This window comes from Suricata suricatta, chromosome 8 (genome assembly GCF_006229205.1).
Source record: "Suricata suricatta isolate VVHF042 chromosome 8, meerkat_22Aug2017_6uvM2_HiC, whole genome shotgun sequence".
In the NCBI taxonomy this organism is placed as follows: Eukaryota; Metazoa; Chordata; class Mammalia; order Carnivora; family Herpestidae; genus Suricata; species Suricata suricatta.
This window is the reverse complement of record NC_043707.1, coordinates 59,772,451-59,796,228: the sequence shown is the minus strand read 5'-3', so window position 1 is coordinate 59,796,228 and position 23,778 is coordinate 59,772,451. Positions and strand designations below refer to the sequence as shown.

Below are 23,778 nucleotides of genomic sequence, written 5' to 3'. Positions count from 1 at the left end.
TTCACTACCTCGAGCAGAATCTGGTCCCTAATAAATTATTAGGGATTCATGAATATGAATCAGGTGTGTTTACGTATGTGTATGTATATAAAGAGAGAAATAATAAGTATGGCAAAATGTTAGCAACTACTGAATCTAGGTGGAAAAAATACAGATGTTTATTATTCTTTCATCCTTCTGTATGTTTGAAATTTTTCATAATAAAATGTTGGGGAAAATCCTATGCTGACTTGTGTGCATTACCTGAGCATTCCCTGTCAAATTATTACATTTTACTAATGTTTTGTGCCCTTTTTCACCAATTATATCATAGATATAATTATTCATATAAATAAATGTATGTTTACATTATAGTTTAAAGTAGCCCATTATAGGGTGTCTGGCTGGCTTAGTTGGTGGAGCATTTGGCTCTTGATCCTGGGGTTGTGTGTTTGAGCCCCATCTTGGGTGTAGAAATTGCTTAAAAATAAAATCTTAAAAAACAAAGTAGCCATTGTATGACTTTGCTTTAACTTTTCAAAATTGATCATCATTGTTTATGAAATATTAGGTAGCTTCCATTTGTTGTCATGTTAAATAAAGTAGCAATAAGCATCTTACATACATATCTGTGCTTCCATGTGATTATATCCTTAAATAATCCCTAAAAGTAGAAATACAGGGTCACAAAGTTTGTGTATTTTACATTTTGAAACAATGGTTACAAGACTGTTCTTCATATAATTTGCACCATTGTATGTTCCCTCCTACAGTGTATTGACAGGTCCCATATCCTTAGTCTTGCTAAATATTGGTTATTACCAATTCTTAAAATATTTTCCATGATAAAATGGTAAGCATTCTTTTAGTTTGCATTCATTTCATCATTAATGAGTTTAAACTTTATTTCATATGTTTAATGACCGTATGTATTGTTTCTTTTGTTTTTCTCCAGGTGTGCCCACTATTTCCTTATTGACTTTAAACCTCTTTTCTAATACCTCATATATAATAAAGCTCAGTACTTTTTATTTATCATTCATATTTGTTTATAGTGCTTTGGTGCATGGAAATATTTTCATGTAACCAATCTACAATTTTTTTTCTTTCGATGTTGGCTTTAGATGTCATTTTTATAAAGTGTTCCCTATTCCTAGATTATAAAATTCTTGCTTAAATCCTGAATTATAATTATTATTTTATACTTAAATTGTTACTTGACTTTGAAATTTAATTTGACAGAAGTAGCTGGATGATTTGTTTTGTCCTGGTTTTCTCCAGACCCGAAGAATAAGTCTTTTTCTTTCAGAGTTCCAATGTCGTTCACGGACACTTCAGGATTATTAATTCTGCATCCTAATTCTACCTGTCCTTTACTCCTAAACTGACTTTACTCTCTACTTCTGAACTGCTTGCCAATATGGCCATTTGAATTCAAGAAGTACTACCGACACAAGTATTCATGCAGTGATATTTCAGGACATTCATACAAATTTCTCAAGTTCTGAAAAATCATTTCAAAACCACGCAAGTCCTCCTAAAGTATCAGGTTTCCCATCACCCCACTGGCAGGAAATGGTCTAAGTGTCTCAGCTCACTGAAGAAGTGCCTTAAGTAAAAGGTAACAGTTCTAGCAGTCTAAGAGTTTATCAAAGTCTCCTGCTCACAGAAAAGGCCTGAATTTTCTTTCATGCTGCTGTCACTTCACTTGATCTACATATGTGACAAGTCAGACTGTAGCATCTTCCTTACAAAGGCTTTCCAGGTGTCCTCTGATCACAGACCTGACATTAGGAAGACAGGGAAACCTAAAGCCAATGGCTTAGAAGAGGAATCTTGTCCTACTGTATTATCAAAAATTGGTCTTCTCTTCTCATTCGGGTTTATCCATAAAGGTTTCCTAATCACTCAGTGACAGCTCTGAGTCCAGAGCCTCTGTATGTTTGACTGAACGGAGGTGAGAGAAGGCATACCTCTCTTTCTACAGAATCAAATAGAAGGCCATTTCCATGTTTTCCATAAAATGGTCAGTGAGGTACTATGAAATATAGATTTTCATAAATTAAGCAAAATAAACTTAATGTGTCGGCTATTTCCAAATCACAATGGCTCCATTTTCTCTCTCATCTATCTGAAAGCCAATATACTCTGTTTTGCATCAGTGAATGTTTTCTTTTGAACCACCTACTTTAGGATTCAGGTTAAAAAAAATTACTCTGCGAAGGTTAATCATAATTTTATTTCATGTCTTCCAAGCAGGTCATAATCTGTCCCTTCAACCATACTATCTTCACGCCTTCCCCAGAAATTCCTTTAGAGAAACTGGCGTCATTCTTTCATGTGTTAGTCTTTTGTTGTATTTTCTCCCAGTCACTGGAAGAAGGATGAAGTCATCTGGTTGAACGGGTTTATTTCTTGCCATTCAAGATGAAACAGGTCAGCCCTTTCCATAGAATAGCCACTGTGAGCTGTGATAATTTAGACATCTGTTATTGAGTGCGTCATCTCTGAAGCTAAACCAGAAAGCACTAGAAACATTGCCACATTCCACTCACCTGTTCAATGACCTAGGCAAGTAGAGAGACTATGAAACTTAAGTGCTTAACTTCTACAATCCAGTTGCATTCATAGACTTCCCCATTTGCACTAGGGTCCACTGAGGATGGGAAAGTTAGCATAAAGTAGGATCTCTCATGATGTATTTTTTAAAGTGTAAGTTATAAGTCAGTCCATTCAGTCTGTGCCCCTGAACTGTTTTTCTCTTTTGTTCTCTGTCTAAACAGTGTCAGTCCTGACCATAGTAAAAGATAGGCAGTGATAAAGAAGATAGTTAGGAGGTACTATACCTTTTGAAAAGCTATGATTTAGCCATGTGGAATCCACCCTGTCTCAGATAGGGAGTTTGCAAGCTTTGGCATGTCTTCCTGTGCTGGTCTGCCAGCCTCCACACATTATATTTTGAAAGCACTTCCTCCAACTGCCGCTGAATTGGCAGGGTGGACCTCCTGTGGATCAGTTTTTCCATTCTCTCAGTCCTGCTTAAGCACGGGGTTCTGTTGTCTGTCAACTTTCTATTCTAGACCAGTCCCTGCCCTTGGCCTGCTAGAAACCTGGGAACTGTTGGAAAAGAGAGAGCCCTCTTAATGGTGCATACCATACAGTCAGGCATCTGAGGCTTCGCCACCTCTCCAGCCACACACCCCTGGCCTTGGATCAGCAGTGAGCAGGGGCAGAGCAGAAGGTATGTGATAATCTGGTTTCTTTAAGCCAAATTATTTTACTGAATGTTCACTGGTCTCCTCACATATCCTGTGCACATGTGAGGTACAGCCAGAATCCTTTTTGGTCCTCATTAAGCCCACGGATCATATCTCTAGACCCAGAGCTATCAGTGACATCTCACAAGCTGTCCTTTTGATCCATTCCAACAGAAGAATATTGTTTTTATCACCTTCCAAATAAAAAGTAAAATCAACAGATGTTGATTGAGCGTATATAGAGCCAATATAGAATACTCAGATGGCACAAATGTGGTATATGGCATGATCCCTGTTCTCAAGGTGCTTAAAATTCTATTAAGAAGAAAAAACCACACCCAGAGCCACATGAGGAAAAACAAGTAGTAATGAATTAAATAGTGTGGTAAAGCTCTTAGTAATACAGATGATAGGAATGTTAAAAAAAGAAAAGATATGATTGAGATGAAAGTGTTGGGGACATACATCATTATGGAGGCTGAACTCAAAAGATGAATTGATAGTACTTTGCTTTGTAGACAAAGCCAGGAAGTAGGAAAACTGAATCTATCAGAATGAAAGGCTTTGGTGTTTTCAAAGGACAACTGAATAGGAAACGTCTTTGCCAAAGAATACATTTATAATGATAAAAGTATGAGTTACTATTTAATGAGAGCTTACTATGCATCAGATACATAGCATAATGTCAGATATGACATAATGTATAATGGCATTTAATCTACACAATAAACCCAGATACCATTATTAGCCTCATTCAAAACATAATGAAACTAAAGTTTAAGGTAGCTTATTCAACATCACAGTAGGCGACAATGCAAAGAACAGAAGACCTTTAACTCCGGAACCAAGACCATGACCAGCTTCATTCAGACCTCAATCCATATTATTATCACCTACAAAAGACAATGCTTAAACACTTGTCACAAAAGTCTAGTCAGAGCCCACGATGTTTAAGATTCCTAAAACTCCATCCTTAAATACTATTAGTTTAGAGAACCATGATAGCAAAATCTACCTGAGGAGAACAGCAGACTTATTTGGTCATGTGATTTTCATAGTAAACTATAGAGCTCTATTGGTGAAGAACATGGATACTGGGGCTTGTAGGGTTATAGGGCTTCTCACTATAGTCCAGAATAGTCTCAGAATTTATAACCTAGGACTAGGGTATTAGCAATCAAGGAAATTCTTTGGGTTACACAGGAACAACAACCACTTAAGTCCCCTTAACAGATTCCTTAGTCTGCCTTAGAAAAGATGTAAATATTTCAGCCCCACCTACTTATGATATGAGGCCCAATCTGGACCTCTCAAACTTTTCTACTGTGGGGAAGAGCTCCTGGATCACCCAACACCTACTCTATCTTTGACATAAACTTCAACAAAGCCCACTATTCCTACAAGTTGAGTCTTCTTTTAATGACCAGGTCTTAATAATTTGTTCATTTATTCAACAAATATTCACTGAATACTATGTCTAATTCCTATTCTGCTACACAAATGGTATCAGAAAAGGGTTCTTCCTTCTTTTTCCCCTTTTGTCCTTCCTTATACTCAACCCTAGCGAGGAGCAGGATATGTTGCCTAGCATAATAACAATAAAGTTATGCTGTGAGAGGTGCTCAGTATTACTGAGAAAAGATTGTTGGTTTACAGGAGTTGCAATCTAACAACTCCAGGGCTATTTCTTAGTTTTCCTAGAATAAAACCAAAAATGGGTACTACTGAGTTTGGAAACATCTTGGTGAGGGCAGGCTGGAGCCAGGAATAATGGCAGAGATTTATAAAGGGAAGGTGGGAGTTGGGGGAACATACAGAAGAGGAACTTTCCAAGGTCCACCTGTTTTTGTTATCTATTGCTACATAAAAGGTTACCCCAATCTTTGTGACTTAAAACAGTAATAACCACTTATTATCTCGGGGGTTTTTTTGTGGATAAGGAATTCACAAGGCACAGTAAGGAATGGCTTGTCTCTCAGCTAGGTGACTGAAAGGCTAAGAAGGGGCTGGAAGAGCGTTATGTGGCTTCTCCAAGTGGCCTGGGTTTCCTCACAATATGGTGGCTGGGTTCCATAGGCAAATATCCTGAGAGAGAGAAAGACAGAGAGACAGAGAGAGAAGTAAAGGGTTGAGGGAAGCAAAACTGTATCTCTTTTTATGACTTAGCTTCAGACATCACAAAGCTTCACTTCTTCCATACTTGGTCAGAACCTAGATTCAAGTTGGGGGCCTAAGACCCACCTCTTGGCAAGGAAAGTATAAGTCACACTGTAAGGACAGCACATGAAATTGGATAAACATATTTGTATGGTCATCTTTATAAAATATGATCTATCATATCAACTAGAGCTGAATCTGAATGGACTAGCAGATGACCAATGTGTATAGTAACTAGATGTTTTGCAGCTTCCCCTAAACTGTAAAAATGTTGGGCATTTTTTGGGCAGGAGACTATACCTATGTCCCTTTCCACTTGTTGTAGAATACTGCTGTTGTCCTGGATCATTCTATTATCAACACCACTAAGCTGGAAACAAAGGTCCCCAGAATCTTCTTTCCTATATGATCCAAGGCTAAAGTTGCCCAAAAGAGAAACTTGTGTGAGATTTAGTAGGTGGAAGTGAGGCAGTGCACATTTCTCTTTTAAAGTCATTGAAGTGGAATATACTGAGGGGCAGAGTTTGCCAGAAGCTTCCACCTCGTCTTTGTTCTCCTCTACAAAGGAGAACATTCATCAATTCTTTCTCTGCCAACCATGCTGACCAGGGGTGGCCTCATGCCTACAGCTAGATGCTTAGCTATGGACCCACTGAGGCAGTAGCAGGCATGTAGAGCAGCAGCTTTCCAAAGACATCAGACCAATTCCTGTTCCCTTTCCTGCTTCAATGGGTAAGGATGCTTAGCTTCTCAGATTCTCCCTACAATTCTACTTCCTCACCTCTGAAAGTGCTTTAAGAAAGAATTAGTCACTCTTTTCTTAACCTCCAGCTTCTCCTTTTTGAAGTTCACTCCCTCAGCCTCTCCCACAGTTTTTTTAAAGTCGAATTCCTATAATAAATTTCTGACTTAATAATATTCATAGTGGTTCTGCTTCTCTGGGTGAACCCTAACAAAGTTCCATATGGAAAATTCATGGAAGCATCTGTATCAGTGATATTGGCAGATCCCTTTCCTGCCTGTGAAGACAATGTGAACACTGGGGCACAGAAAGGACTTATTCAAGAAACTGTGTGTGTCTGTATCACACACAAGGAGCCAAGCCAAGTAGTGGAGTATCTGCTCTCTGTCTTAGCCTTGAAGATAAGCCATAGGAAGAAAGTATTCAACAAACAGAGTTTACAAATAAGGATGTGTTAGAATTGGGTTCTCATGTATTATTGCCCCCCTTAAGCTAAGTACTTGTATGAACATCACAGAATGGGGAAATAACAGAGAGATTAAGGAGCTTGTGTGCATGATTCCTCTTTCTACTTTTAATAATAAATTAATTCCAATATTTAAATTAAATTAAATTAAATTAAAACCAATATTTATTAAAAACCTCTTTTGCCTACCTCTGGTTAAACCTTGTCAAGGCTGAGCAAGGGGGATGAACAAAATATGAATCCTTCTCTCTAAGAACCTACAATCTAGTAAACAAGTTCTCTCAAATGTATATTACTTTAATGAAAGAGAAGATTTTTTTTTAAATGCTATGAGAAAAGTTCAAATGTAGGTAAATAGGAATTTAGAACAAAAGAGTTTGCTTCTGGTATGTTTCTGGGATAAAGGAGCACTTTGAAAATTTCAGGGATCAAGGAGAACATGGAAATTTAATAATATATTATTCATTTAACAAATATTTTATTTATTTAAATGTTTTATTTAAGGTCCTTTTACATCGATACATTAACATACTTTTATATAAATGCTTAAATACTATTATAGCACCACACCTGAAACAGTGACCTGGAAATCAGAACCTTTATTTAGAGAAACAATGTTATAAAACTGAATAAGTGAAGCAAGGTGGCGTTCATCCTAGTAAAGAACCCTCTGGAGAAGGCCATCAAGGTGTTACAGCTCTAAATTCATGATGGTCACAAGTAGAGGAAGGTAGTGATTTCCCTCTCTCTCTCTGTCTCTCTGTCTCTCTGTCTCTCTCTCTCTCTCTCTCTCTCTCTCTCGTTAAAAAAAAAAAAGGCCTGCATTCTGGGGCTTGAGGCCCTATGAAGCTAGGAAAATAAAGACTCATGAGAAGAGGAAGTATTTCTTGGCAATGGACTAATCTACAACAACATTGCCACTCATAACCCATGAGTCCTGAAGGTCAAAACCACACCTTAGTTCACACAGCCATCTAATACCTAAGTGGAACACTACACTCTGGACCTTGAGGAAACAACTTCCCTAACAAAACAAGGACAACCGTGAGTGTCTGTTAGAAAGAGCTTCCTCTATATGACCGCAACGACAGAGACAGAACAGCCTCTGTTCCAATGCCAGGGTCTCTCTGTGAGAAGACTCGCTCACTTTGTTCTTTTGCCTTTCCAATCTGGCTCTGCTTCTTAAGGGTGGACCTGTTTGATCCCTGCCAGCAGCATCAGCAAGAGCTGCCCCTTTCCAGGCACCCCGTTGAGCACTCTGTGTCATGGCTCTGTCCCTGTAGTAACTTCCCAGGGGTCTACCACATGCTTAGACCTTACCCAGGATCAGAGGGGCTTATGCCCTAGTCCTTCTTCTGTAGAAGTAGAACTGTTCTTCATGCAGAATGAAACTCTCAATACGTTGAAACCAAGCCTCAGTCTTAGATTTCCTGAGAGAATGACTAGAGTACTCAGGAATGGGCAAGATCAGTGACAACCAAGTTGTTTTTCCAGCCCTGCCACAGCTGACAGGAGAAGTGAAGAACCTTCCACACAACCTCAGCCTCATGTCTTCTCCCCAAAAACCATCACTTGACAGAACTGTCCTATCAACAATAAGCAGGTTGGAGGGAGCATTTATTAAATGAAACTTTTTGGGGTGCCTGGGTGGCTCAGTGAGTTAAGCATCCAACTTCAGCTCAGGTCGTGATCTCACGGTTCCTGAGTTCAAGTTCCATTTTGGGCTCCAAGGCCTTCTTTGGATTCTATGTCTCCCTCTCTCTGCCACTCCCCCACTCACACTCTGTCTCTCTCTCAAAAATAATTTTTTAATTAAATGAAACTATTTGTGAAAATGATATTGACTCTTAGAAGCACTCTTATCAAGGGAAGAGCTCAAGACCACTGCCATTTATGTCTTTCTGATGTCCTCTAGAACATTCTTCCAAGCCATATATGCTCTGCAGCAACTAACATCAAAACCAGAGTATCATCCTGACATCCTTGTTAATTGAATGCATTAGACATCCAGTGCTGTAACAATATATACCCTACAAAATTAAATTAAGTGAAAAATCAGCTTAAATTTTCCTTATGTGTGTAAGGAATAAAACACTGATTACAATGACCAGGAATTAGACAGACAGAAGAAGAAGAGATATTCATAGACAAGAGCAATTTTTTTTCCAATTGGGGGCAATTTTGCCATACCTTCCCCAGGTATATTTGGCAAAATGTGAAGACATTTTTGCTCATCACAACTGATAGGGAGTGAGTTGCTACTAGCATTTCATGAATAGTGGCCAAGAATACTTCTAGACATCCTAAAATGTACAAGACAGCCCACTCCCCCTAAGAAATACTTATCTGTCCCAAAGTGCCAAGAATTCTGAGATGGAAAAATCCTGGACTAGAGTTATCAAAAATTATATTTTCTTTAGCAACCATGAATTTTAAAATATAGTTTAATGGTTCTTTTTTTTAATGTGTATTTATTTATTTTGAGAGAGAGAGAGAGCACATGGGGGAGGGCCAAAGAGCGAGGGAGAGAAGGAATCCCAAGCAGGCTCCATGCTGACAGCACAGAGTCTGATGCAAGGCTTAGTCTCACAAGCTGCAAGATCATGAACTGGGCCAAAATCAAGAGCTGGAGGCTCAACCGACTGAGCCACCCAGGCAACCCTAGTTTAACAATTCTAATCTAAGTTCATACTTTGAGTCTCTCTTCATCCTCCATAAGCGTGTTCCAACCATCATATTGGTAAATAAATTATGGAAAGAGAACATCAAAACACAAAACTATGCTTACAAACAAGATAAGCATCTTTGTGAAACAAAACCAGACAAGGGTGAGAATTGGAAGAGTCTACAAGACTCTGGACACAGGTGCAAGCCATGACAGCAGGGATTCTGGTCTCCATACACAATAAAGAGGTGGGGAATACAGCAAGTTTCACAACATAAAAGCATGCTGCAAAAATAAGTAAGAAAAACTATTACATACAGCTCTGTGAGACTAAGGGTCATAAGAAGCTGGATACCCGGGAGGTAAAGGAAACATATGCAGACTCTCAACTAGGACTTGAGCCTAGCCACTCAGCATTTAAAAATCTATATCTTTAATATCACTGTAAGACAGAAAGAAACATGAGCAATCAATTTAAGACCTGCTTTCAGGTTTGGGGCCAAGGGTCCAGTGACAGTGACTACAAAAAGTGCTAGTCAGCAAAGAGTAAGAGACAGTAAATCTGCACATCAATACCAAAATGCATGCAGAAAATAACACTGAGAAAATTACTTTCTTTAAAAAAAGCAGACCATGGGGCACCTGGGTGGCTCAGTCAGTTAAGCGCCCAACTCTTCATTTTGGTTCAGGTCATGATCTCATGGTCATGGGATCAAGCCCCACATCAGACTCTGCGCTGTGTGGAGCCTGCTTAGAATTGTCTCTCTCCCTCTCTCCTGCCCCTCCCATGTTCGCACTCAAATGTACGCGCTCTTGCTCTCAAAATAAATAAACATTAAAAAAAGCAGAGAATAAGTTCAGTCTAGATTAGTGGTTATCAACTGGCGATGATTTTGTCAACCAGGGGACATTTGGCAATGGCTGCAGGCATTATCTCAACTGGTAGGGGCTGGGGTGCTACTGGCATCTTGCATAAAGAAGCCAGGAGTGCTGCTGAGCATCTCACAGTGCACAGGACAGCCCAGAACAAAGAATGGTCTGGCCCAAAATGCCAACAGTGCTGCATTTGAGAAATTCTGTTCTAGAAGAAACAAACATCAATGGAAATGTATAAAGTCCTCGAAGAGGTCATTGAGTCAATAACATCCATTTTTAAAAATGGTAAGTTTTGAAACAATGTCAGAGAAATGAAACAAATGAAATAAATTTAAATCTTAGAAATTAAAAAAAACAGTATTTTAAAATTTGAACATGAAAAAGTCTGCATAACATAGAAAATTAGTAAATTAGTTAAGAGTACTGAAAAATTCACCAAAATTCAAAATAACATGACGAAAATAAGTTTTTCAAAAAGGCAAAAGTAGATAAAGGACATGAAGGACAAATGAAGAGTCTCCAACTTCTAACAGTAGTTCCAGGAAGGGTATTAGAGGCAATGGTGCTGATGCAATCCTCAAAGACAAAGAGGATAAGATGGTTTAAAGTATGAAGAAGGCTATGACCACTTACTGAAAGAGCGCTCTCAGTACAAGCAGAATAAACTAAGACAAATCTGCACGGAGACACATCAGAGTAAATCCGCAGAATATTAATATGTAAAAAGAAAACTTTTATGAACTACCAAAGAAAAAGTAATGATGATAAACATTTTTTAAAGTATTTTCACTGTCATTAGATTTCACATCAGCAGCAATAGATGCCAGAAAATAATGGGATAACAGTGGAATAATGGAAAAATAATCTTCTAAAACCTTAGGGAGAATAACATTCAACCTAAAATTCTATAGTCAGTCAAACTGTCTTTCAAGACAAAATAAATATAAATAAAAATACTTTCAGACATAATAAGAATACCTATAGACTCAATCTGAACAAGAATCTCGGTAAGTATATATAGAGAAAAAGATGTATGTATACATCCTTATATATAGAAGTGTATATAATCATGTATGCATATATAACACATGTATGTATACATATATAATTTTAGCTTCTAAACCAGGATAGGAACAAAAAATGGGAGAATGTATAAGACTGTGTCATTTTGGAATGAATAAAGAAAATGTGGCATATGTATGCAATGGAATATTACTCAACTATAAAAAAGAATGAAATTTTGGCCTTTGCAACAACATGGATGGATTCAGAGGGTATAATGCTAAGTGAAATAAGTCAGAGAAAGATAAATACAAATACCATATAATTTCACTGTATATGGAATTTAAGAAGCAAAACAAAACAAAACACATAGAAAAAAAAGAAACAAACAAAAAGCCAGACTTTTAACTATAAAGAGCAAACTGATGGTTACCAGAGGGGAAATGGATGGGGGATGGGTAAGATAGGTAAAGGGATTAAGAGTATACTTATTGTGATGAGCACTGAGTAATACATAGAATTGTTGAATCACTATAGTTTACACCCAAAACTAATATAACACTATATGCTAATCATGCTGAATTTTACAAATAAATAAATAATTTTTAAACTATCATTTTTAAAGAAAGATATAAAGAATGAAAATAAGGAAGAAACAAAAGGAAAGAATAACAACAAGAAAACACACATAAGATAGTAGAAACAAGCCCAAACATACCAACAATCATAATATAGATTAAACCAGCTATTAAATAACAGACATTATCAACATATATATATGTACACATAGTTTGATATTATCAAATAGATATACAAATATATAGTTCACAGGAAACACATTAAAATAAAAGTACCCAGTTTGGAAAGATGTCATGAGAATATTAATCAAAAGAAAGCTCATGTTTCAAACAAGTAAATGTTTTAGAAAAAAATAATAAAGAAAAAGAAGAGAACAAAATAATAAATAAAGAGCATTGTACTGTTACAACAATAAATATGTATGCATCTAATAATGTGGCCTCAAGCATATAAAGCCAAAACTAACAAAATAAAAAAAGAGAACTACACAAAAAGTGATAGCAAGAGATTTTAAAACCCCCATACTGGAAATAGATCAAGCAGGGATAAAAACTGAGATTTAGAAAATTCAAACAAAATAATTTTACAAGCTTAATCTAAGAGACATAAAAAGAATCCTGCACCTTGCAAATCGGTAACATTCTTATTCATACATGAAACATTTGCTGAGCAAATTAATAAATATTTTCTTAATCTAAAGAAGTACATGCTAAAACTTTTATATGCTAGTCATTATCTAGACAGAAGAGTTCTTGAGAAGAGGTGGCTGAGGGAAGACAGAGGTAAAAGATATTTTAGTTTATTTAGTAGACAAATATTTAAGCATCTAATACGTCCCATACTCCATATTGGTTTAAAAAATGTTTTTCCAAAGTGCTCACCACCCACCCTCTTGCCACCCACACACTCACTATCCATTCTCCCAGATGCTTCTCAAGTCCTTTCCCCCAAACAAAAAGCAGAGATCACTTTTGAAGGATTCTCTCCTGAGAAACAGGTATGCAATTCTGTTAAATATATTTTAGATATTATTATTTTAAACTACAGAAAGCTTGTAAGGAACAAAAGAATGAGAATTTTATTTAAGGGTTAATTGATTTACTGAGCCTATTCAGTGAATCACCATTAGTGGTTTTAGATTTTATTTGATTGTAGGAACCCAGATTGGGGGTAGACACAGGATCTTAAATCCTTTTATCCCATCTGAAAACCCACAAAACCAAGAACCTGCTCCAAAAATGCCTGTAGGGCTGAAGAAGAGGGAGAAAGGAGATAAGAGGCTTTCATCTTCTCTCAAGGCAGCAGCAGGGTAAAAGAGCGACTTGACATGAATCTGACTTCACCACTTGTCAGGACACAACCTCTAGCATGATTCTAACCTCTCTGAGCACCAATTTCCTTCTCCATGAAATAGAGAATGATGCATCATAATGCTAGTCTTTGGAGACTATAGTGATAAGTGAATGACATGATGTTCAAATGTGTAGCTAGTGCCTACTAAATAATTCCCATTCCAGAAAAATCTCTCATCCTGAAATAGTGTGGCAAGAGCTCACAAACCAGCTAACCACTGTTCCTTTCCTTAAAGACCGTCGCCTGATCTTGTGAGCCGCCCCCACCCTTTCCTGAGCTGGTGACATCAACTTTGTGACCACTTCACTGTTTCCATTCTGGGAAATTGGCAGCTTGGTTTCAGGAATAAATAGTCTGTAGCAGGTAGTAATGCCTGCCAGGGCAAGGTATTCAAAAAATTTCATGCGTACGTCAGGAGGACATAGAGACTAGAATCAGAGCTCTACAGCCCTCGAATTTTGGAGGGAAAGATGGCTGTCTTCTTTTTGTTCCATTCTCTCAATGTTTAATATTACTGGGAGACAAATACATTAGATAAAACAACGCTATGACTGAAAGATCTAAAAAAAGAGGTCTGATCATACTGTTACATACAAAATGGGGTAAAATCCTAAAATCCTACTAGATTTAAAAATATAGAATGTAAAATATTATTACAGCTTTAGAACTTTGAAATGGTAATGCCTTAAATTCAAAATAGTAGCTTATAATTTAGTGTGAGCATGTCAATTTATAATCTTCAGTATAATACTGCTATCATAATAACATTCAGCTACATTTGGAAAGGCAAAAATTGACCACAAATAGAAAGCAGAATTTGGTTGTGACTTTATATGGTAGGAAAGTTACATCTACTTAACTATTGGTACCAGGCTTTCTAATAGTTTTTTGTTTGTTTGTTGGCTTGTTTTTTCTTATCTTTTGAAAGGTTCCAAACCAGATATTTGCTTTCACTACCATGGTTGGCAAGCAAATCTTTTCCAGCACTTTCTCCCAGCCCAGTGTTTAAGCAGCTGCCACTCTGAATCAAACTTCCCCAAATCCTGGAGCTAGTGTGCAATGAGACATTGGCTCTCACATCAAACTTACATGTGAATTTTAGCAAAATGCCCTCTGCCCCAGCTTTCTTTTGATGTAACAAAGGAAAAAGACTACTTCCCTCCTAGGAAACGAAAAAAAAAGTATCAATAAAAATGAAAGGAAATCTTTTCAATGGAAAGAACACATCATACTTCTAATATTGTCTCCTTTGCTAGACCGTAAGCTCCATGAAGACAGAAACCACAGTTAAACTGATAATAATAATACCTTCATCAGCAAAGTTCTGTAACGAACAACAGAAAGTACTCTGGCCGGTAAAAGAACAAAAAATTTATCAGGAGGTACCCAGCGCTTATGAAATTGTTGGAATTCAGCAGATTCTATCCTTTTAGGAAGCACCTGGGCCCTCAGAATAATTCTTCCTGCGCAGAAGGCTGCTGACCACAGGACCACACTGCGTCTGTGCCTTAGCCAGAGAAGCAGAGGCACGAGGAATAATATAGAAGATGGGACTTATTGTGGGGATCTGATCTTACACAACTACGGGAGTAGTTCAGTGAGATATATATTTGACTGTTGCTCCTGCCCCTGGTGTTGGGGACTGACTGCTCCGCATCAGTAGAATAACGGTTGGGAAGGAAAGATGAATGTGAAGTGAAAGAGAACAGGAAAAACCTAGAAGGATAAGCTGGAGCCCACAAGAAAAGCTGAAACCCACATTGGCCCCTTACAGCTTCCTAGTCTTCAACTTCAATACTGGGGTGTCCTGTAAGAGAAGCTGGCATCCTTTTACACACACACCTGGCGCAGGAATTGAAGAAGCTGAAAGGGAGGATTTAGTGTGACCCAGAAGAGCTATAGGCTCAGCTACTGCCCCGTGTCAGCAAAACGACATGGACAATACATAACAATAGGTAGATAGATAGAGCTGCAACGGGGCCTGGTATCCTCCACACCTTCTGGAGGTTAAAAGAATGTGACAATTACTGCTTCATTTCCACCTTCCAAATCTCATGCAAGATCACAGAGCCCATGCTAACCCAGAATGATGCAGGGAAGGGAATTCTGAGAAACTTAGTTCAAGTTTAGCTAAATGAACAGCGTACAAATCCACTCCATTCTGCTGTGAAATGGATGCCTTGTACCTTCAGCTGCAAGTCAAACCTCAAGCCAACAAACCTGATGGAAGACTCTGAGTCATCTATGGCACCCTAGCTGCGTGGAGTCTTGCGCAATGCGGTTCTCCTAGGCGCATGGAGAGGCACGCTAGAAGGAGATGGGAGAGAGGCTGCGCCAGCCCCCACATGATACCTGCCGTAGTAACCACTACTTATTGAATCTTTACTATGTGCCACATGCTGTGCTTAATATTTACATATATTATTCTTAGAACTTTTTATAAGGAATGTGCTCACATGATTATGAAGGCTGAAAGTCCCACAATCTGCCATCTCCCAAGTGGAGATGCAGGAAAGCCCCTAGTGTTGTTTAAAGGTGTGAGAGCCTGAAAGCTGGAGAGCTGATGAACCAAGAGCATCGAGGGCAGAAGAAAACAATGTCCCAGCTCAACCAATCAGGCAGACTGCAAAGTCAAGCTTCCTCGGACTTTCTGTTCATTTCAGAACCTCAGTGGATTAGATGATGTCCACCCACAGTGGGGAGGGCCATCTGTTTTACTCAGCTCAACAATTCAGATGCTAAGCTCTTCCAGAAACACCCTCACAGACCCTCCCAGAAATAATATTTAATCAGTCCTGGGCATCCCATGGCTCAGTCCATCTGACACAAAATTAACCATCATGGAGCTTTTAACCGGATAGGTGCCAGTTAACAAACCCAAAGGGACTTCACATGGACCGACCCTCCCTTCCCACTTTTTGTAATTTTCCACTTCCCCAGCTCTCCTGAGCCTCCCTCTGTCCCCTCCCTATTCTCTCATTCTCCCTTTTTAAAATATCTGGTTACCACCTTATAAAATAGAGTTCAATTCCTGCTGGGCTCCTCCCTACTGCAATACTACACTGCAGATTACACATAATCTTTCTTGTGCAGCTCTGCTTATCTTTGGCAATACTTAAATATTAAAGTAAAATATTTTTAAAAGTGCCAGTTTAAAAAGTGCCACCTTTTAGGGACTGTACAAGAAAACCTACAAAGAAGAAAGAAAAAGGCGAAGAATAAGAAAAGCCACACTGGCTATTACAATACTAAGTTGACTAACACCACCAAATTCATAATGGAAATGTTCATGCTAATAGATGTGAATCTTTTTGAGTTCCTCTGGAATGGAGAATATTAACATTGCCTCAGAACTAAATACAAAAGACTACTGCAATCCTTCCTTCATCTGTCCACTCAACAGATTTTACTGAGTACCTAGTGTGTCAAGAACCAAGTAAACAGAATAAACTGGCAGCCAAAAACAACACAGAAATCAGAACTCAAGCCTGATGAAAGAAAAAAATAAAAACACAAGACAGGCATGCATCATTTATCATTTATTATTATTATTATATCTTATTAACATTTATTGAGGACCTGCTAAGTATTGGCACTGTACTTAGTGCATTATACATTATGGAAGACATGCCCAACCCCAGGTCATTTTAGCAAATGAAATTATTGCATTGTCTAACCACTCATTTGTGGTCTCAGCTATGCATTCCTTCACACAGCTTCATATTCTATGCTTCTTTCTTCACAAGAAAAAGGACCTGGTACCAGGATAAAATCTTTCATCTAACCTGGAAAAGCCTGTAGCACGGCCATCGGATTTGAAATGTCTAGACTCCAGCTGGATTATGATCTATTCAGGCACACAGAACTGTGTGTCCCGCCCAAGCCCTCACCCCTAACCAACCCCCCCAACCATGAGCATTCTCAGTCCTACACGTGTGCAACATTCTACATAGACTGTAGGATATGATCTGGACTGAGGCCCGTACACCCTCCAGGCAGCCAGAAGGATAGTATTAAAGAACTTCTGAGCCAACTTGAGGCTCTTCATCACTGAAAATAGTCTAGATACCTCCTTTAACTCCCAGTCAGGGTGAAATGAGATAGTCGATGTGGGTAGGTTTTTTAAATACTATGCAATACCATACAAATGCTCAACTTTATAATTTCCCATCAAGCTCCCCTGAGCCAGGCTGGTACATGGCTCAGGACTGAAATGGTCCTCAGACTAGACTCCAAGTGACAGGAAGTTAAGAGACTGGTAAAATGTATTATTGTGGACTACAACTGTAAGAAGTAAATTTGTTTTTCCTTTTTGCACAAGGGCCATCAAAATGACAAATAAAATTTATGTGGGCTGCAAAACAACTGCTAAAGAAATGAAGAGATTTTCTACAGGCCCCACAACCAGTCAGTTCAGAGCAGTAACTGGAATTAAGTGAATCCAGTTCATTGAATGCAACGTTTACTGATGGGTGCTGAAAAAAGAAAAACGAATGATCTGAGCCCTCCATCCTCCACAGTTAGCCTCCTTGTGGCTATAAAATCTTCATTTTTTTTTGGTTGGATCATGTTCCTAGGAATGACACCATCGCTGCCAGTTTCCTAGAATGACCAGGCCTGGTGGAGGCCAAGCAGCTGTGCAACTCTCTTGTGACTGCTGATGCTAGAGGGTCACCCTGGGCCATGGCCCAGCTCTGTCAGGCAGGATCCTCCACTCCCAAGGCTGAACCTCTGGCTGCCGCCCTGCAGGCCAGCAATCCTTCACGGTTACTCTTCTTGTTGCTCTGAAGATGGTCTCCCCGATTCGTTTGAGGTATGAAACTAGAGGGCTGCTTGCTCAGGTTGCTGGTGGCTTATGAGTTAACTAAAATCACAGAGCAAAACCTAGCTCGGAAGTCAGCAATCCTTACTGTTTTGACCTTGCTGCCACAGCTGTAGGGCAATATGATGCAAGCCCCAGGAGAGAGCTTAGCAACACCACTCCACCCATCCAAGGGGGAAGAATCCCCTTGGCAACCTGTATCATCAAAATATAGAATTCAGGGGCACCTGGGTGGCTCAGCTGATTGAGCATCTGACTTCAGCTCGGGTCATGATCTCATGGTTTGTGAGTTCGAGCCCTGTGTTGACCTCTGTGCTGACAGCTCAGAGCCTAGAGCCTGCTTCAGATTCTGTGTCTCCCTCTCTTTCTGCCCCTTCTCCACTTATGCTCTGTCTCTGTCTCTTTCTCTCCCTCAAAAACAAACATTAAAAAAAATTTTTTTTAACAATTTGAATTCATACCCCCAAAATGAGGACACTTAGCAATTTTTAATGGCTTGAAGGAATCTGATTTATCTGAAGAACACAACTAGGCTAAAAAAAATTATTTTACTTATTTATTTATTTATTTATTTATTTATTCAAAAGAAAAGAGAGTATCAGACAGCCAAGGCCCTAGAGACCAACAGAAACAATGAGGTCTGAAAAAGGAGAACATTCACAGAAGAACTCTTGGGTATGAAGAAAACTGTGACCACAGAGAAAAGATGAACCCAGTCCTGCAGCTTCAAAGAGAATGGCAAACCCAGGGGAACTCGGAGGGTGAAGTGTGTGATGACTGACAAAACTTCATCATAAAAATGACTGAATTTGAAGATGTCAGGGGAGGGGAGGCAGAGAAACTAAATTGAAAGAAACTAAGCTTTTCTCCATAGAGAAAGCACACAATTTTTTGGAGAGGCCCAAGCTTCACGAGGAAAGGGTTATTATTATTGTTTGCTCTTTCCTATCACAGCGGCCTCGCTGGAAAGTGATAGAGTCAGCTACAAAAACACAACGAAGCCTTCTGTTCTAGGGAAGTGGAAACAAAAAGAGGTCCAAGGTTGCCTCCTTCTTACCCACTCTTGAGGCACATTTTTATACCATTGTTGGACTCTGTGGTTTTCTCTGGTTGCCATGGCACCAGAGAGACAAATGCCTTGCTTCCATTTTAAAGCTGAATTTTCTTACAAACAAAATTGTTTCCATTTGAGAATATTCTCACCCTCACGCTCCACTAGAACTGCTTTCAAAAGAACGTCTTTGTAAAATATGGATGAAATTCATTGCATTCTTCTGATTATAGAAATGACACATTTTTCTTTTTAAAAAATTATAAAATGCAGAAAAATATTTTTTTTAATGAAATGGAATCACCCTGTGAGCTCTTGCCCTACAGATGACCAATAATTCACATTTGGGCACACTTAGTTCAGGTCTTTCCTCTATGTATATGTATTTTTTGTACTACATGTTACATAACAGCAGCCCTGCTACATAGACAGAGATGCATACTCTCTTCTCTTTACTTAACAGCCTATAGATGCACTTTCCAAAAGCAGGGCTATAAAACCCAAATATGTCCTGATAAAGCTTTAGCGTCTTCTTCATTTACATCTTACATGTCCTTATCAAAAGAAGAATTTAATAAGACAGCAGTTGGCCTTTATGTGCCCACAAATCTAAAGTTTGAGAAAAGATAGCAGCAAGGAAGCCCGCGTTAACTGTATTAAGAAATCTTGCAATGGCTATTTGCTTTCCATTAGTTCATGTCATCAAAGAAGTGAGTACAAGATAGCATCGTATATTATCCTGGGTTCTATTGAATGACAAAACCATCTGAGAAAGTAACTATAAAATGTTATGACTTTTCTTTCAATAATTACATGTTCTCTACACGTACCAGAATATTTTACAACTAGTAGTTCATTAGCCCATTCATTCTTGAAAAATAAATCGTGATTACTAGGCTAGTCCCATAAGGCAGGAAGTTCCACTCTGAAGTGTATAAAAAACAGCAATGAAGACAGTGTGCTAAAGCAGAAATTGTATCGCAGTTTTCCATCACACAAAAATGGTTTCAAATCTAAGCCCTGAAACTCAGTAGATGGGTGATCTTGAACATGTTATTAAATTCTCTAAATCTCAACTTCCTTATCTCGAATAATCTATATTGAAAAACTACCCAGCCACAAGACTGCACTAAGAATTAAATGAGATGAAACATGGCGGTGGGGAGGAAAGGGTAGAGAATGCCTTACATCACGCCTGACACCTAGGATAACAATTGACATCCTTCTTGCAGCGGCAACCTGAGTTAAACTTAAAATTCTTCCTTAGAATTACACTGTTTCTGGAAACAATGGTGTTTACATTGTTCATCACGTGATTAGTGATTTTATGTTGTTTTTCAGTTCTTCATTAAAAGCAAGCTTGGTAAATCCTGCTTCCATGCTCCTCTTAGTAAAAGTTATGTAACATAAGAATTTTCTAACAGAACTAAGAGTCAGGAAGAACAGGAATGTTCACATTTCCAACAGGTTCCTTTTATGGAATTCCCAGCTCAGTAGGGGAAACGAGTTAATTTGTGTGCCATCAAAACCAAAAGAGAAAAAAAAAGACTTCCCTGTTCACTGTTGAGAAATATCCTTAACTATTCTACCAGGGCTTCCAAAATAAAGATTAAAAAGAAAAGAAAAAAAAAATGAAGTTTCCACACTTTTCTTATCAATAGAAGGATGTTGAGATGGTGCTGGTAAACATGGCAAGGAACCAAAGCCTCATTAGAACTTAATTGTTTTATAATTAACCATACTAGAAGCAGAAGATATGGGGGTGGGGGGGTGCTGGAAAGATATTTGAAGATTACAAGATTAAGTTAAACCAATTTATTTACTAAATCTCTTGAAAATGTATAGTGCAATCTTGTGGCTGGGTAATTTTTCAATACAGATTATTCAAGATAAGGAAGTTGAGATTTAGAGAATTTTAATAACATGTTCAAGATCACCCACCTACTGAATGTCAGGGCTTAGATTTGAAACCATCCGTGTGTGATGGAAAACTGTGATACACCAAAAAGCACTCTCATGTTTTAACATTACCAGAATTAGTCTAAGTCCTAATAAATATTAACAATGTGACTGTTTCTCTTTAAGATATTAGATTTATTTAGCATGTGTCAATCAAGACAACTAAAAACCACTTGTACAGATAAATCAATGTAACATTGGATACTGGAACAATTCACACCTGTATTTTTATTCACCCTAAATATAAACTACTACTACTTCTACTAGGAGATAAATAGATGATAGAGAGAGAAAGAGAGATAATAGTTAGATATAACAAAATACTACTCTTGAACCATTTAAAAAATGATTGAGATACATTATCTGCCCTTGGCTATTAAGATAATCTATAAGCTTATACATGTCAATATCATCTAACAGATGAAAAAAAAGAAAGAGTGCCCAAGAAAATTTCGTGATTTGCTTAATGATCTAGACTTGAAAACCAAAGTTGAAGTGTTTGGATTTTTGTTCTGGGACAATGAAGAGTCATTGAAAGTTTTTGCTCAAGAAGGTTATATTGTCATTAAGAGATGTCTTAGGAAGGTCATTTAGAAAGTACTTTGCTGAATAAACTGAAAGAGAGACACATTGATGGCAGTGAGGTGAAACAGAAGCCTAATGAAATAATCCAGCAAAGTGTTCATTTTTAAAGAGTGATAGGTTTGCTTCCACTAAATAGTTTGGTTTAGTTCGCTTTGTTTTCTGTTTTATTTTTGTGTTTTATTTTGTGTGTTTATTTTGTGTTTATTTTCTGTTTTGTGTTGTGTTGTTTTGTTTTTGTTCCCCTACCCCATTAGAAATACCTTCTCTATTGTCTCTTCTTTAGAGGAAATCTGGCCACTGTCCTTCCCGCTTCCTTCCCATTCTTGGGAACTCCCCCCCTTGTGACATCTCATTTTCTTCCTTTGGATTCCAGCCCCAGGTTCTGAAACTTCTCTGTCTGTAACTATGGGGGCACATGTCAGGATTATCTATAATGTTTCCTATTTACTCCTCCCAACTCTCCACTAACAATACATACAATTTGGGGCCCCTCAGAGAAGCAACCTCTATGTGCAGCTATAGACTATAAATTCTTTGAAAGATTACTTTCCAGCAAAAGAGACACGGGATGTCTATCATCCAGTGTTCCCAAGTAAGTCTTGACTTTTAACCTCTCTTTCAAACTGAGATGAGTTTCTTTGCAGAGAGAAATCTCAAATCCACAAAAAGGATTTCCTTTTATTTATTTTTTAAATTATTTTAATGTTTTTTTTTTTGAAAAGAGAAAGAGACAGAGAGTGAGCAGGAGAGGGACAGAGAGGGAAACATAGAATCTAAAGCAGGCTCCAGGCTCTGAGCTGTCAGCACAGAACCCAACGTGGGGCTTGAATTCATGAACTGTGAGATCATGACCTACCTGAGCCGACGTCTAAAACAAATTTAACAGGTGCACCTAAAAACGACTTCCTTTTAAAATACTCATTCCTGAAGCTTGGGGGAGCTAAAGTAGGCTGACTAGGGTACACAGGTGTGGACTATCTGATTTTGGGGCACGCATTTCAGGACCCAGCCTTCTTTAGAAGGTAACAAGGGTATTCTCATTCTGCGGGTATGCTGCCTGCCTTACAGAATGCATGGGTTGTTTTCGTTCCCCCTTTTCCACTGTAAGAATATCTTCCTTCCTTGGGAAACATTTTCCTAATTCAGATAAATTGAAAAAATAGGAATCTTGTTGATGAAGGGAAAATATGGTCATGTTTACTTTTTTAAATGTTTACGTTTTGGCAAGAGTGCACGTGCGCGCGCGCGCGCGCGCGCACACACACACACACACACACACACACACACACACACACACACACACACACACACACGAGAGTGGGGGAGGGGCAGAGAGAGAATCCCAAACAGCCTCCACACTGTCAGCACAGAACCCGACTTAGGAATCAGACTCCCAAACTGTGAGATTGTGACCTGAGCCAAAATCAAGAGTCAGAAGCTCAATTAAGAGTCAGAAGCTCAGGTGCCCCTGATCATGTTTATTTTTATGTCAAGAAGTAAAACATTTTCACTGGTCCATTAAACATACAAGAGAATGTCACATATTTAACAAAGCTCACTGACTTTTAAAATTAAAAGAAAGTTTAAAGAATGTATATTCTGATTTTCCATTTTGTATAAGAATGAAAAAGAAACTTCCCTCCACCTGTAAAGGAATAATTTCTTGGTGGACAAAGGATAATAAACTAAAGAATATCCCCAAATTCCCTGCTAAGAATCTTTGAAATACTTGGCAAATCATTCAGAGTTTAGGGGTTACCCAATATAAAAAATACTCAATAAGAGCATTATTTTTGGACTAATATGTTTTCTGTGTTCCAGGATTAGTTAATATGCCATGTTTATTAATTTCAGTACAGGAGAAGAAATATTTTTTAAATCTCTGGCACTTTCTCAACATGCTTATCAGATTGTTTTTAACTCCCCTATTGTCTTCACCCAGCACTAGACTGTAAGTTCAGGAAGACAGGGACAGCAATCTGACCTGTCATTGTATCATGACTAGAGACTGTAGGCTTCAGTAGCTATTTCTAGAATAAATTAACTAATCAGCTTTTAACAGCAGGGCTGTTTTTAAGTAAACTATTTAGGGGTGCCTGGGTGGCTCAGTCAGTTAAGCGTCCGATGTCAGTTCAGGTCATGATCTCACAGTTCATGGGTTCAAGCCCCATGCTGGGCTCTGTGCTGACAGCTCAGAGCCTGGAGCCTGCTTCAGATTCTGTGTCTCCCTCTTTCTCTGCCCCTCCCCCACTGGCACTCTGACTCTCTCTCAAAAACAAATAAAC

The 23,778-nt window shown here is 38.4% G+C and overlaps 1 long non-coding RNA gene across 1 annotated transcript; it reads right to left on the bottom strand.

The window, feature by feature from the left end:
- Positions 1-2,199: 2,199 nt before the first annotated feature.
- Positions 2,200-21,812, bottom strand: LOC115300103. Its single transcript, XR_003912504.1, has 2 exons — positions 21,754-21,812; positions 2,200-2,447 (listed from the first exon to the last, which is right to left on the bottom strand). It is a non-coding gene; the product is annotated as an uncharacterized LOC115300103 (long non-coding RNA).
- Positions 21,813-23,778: the final 1,966 nt, after the last annotated feature.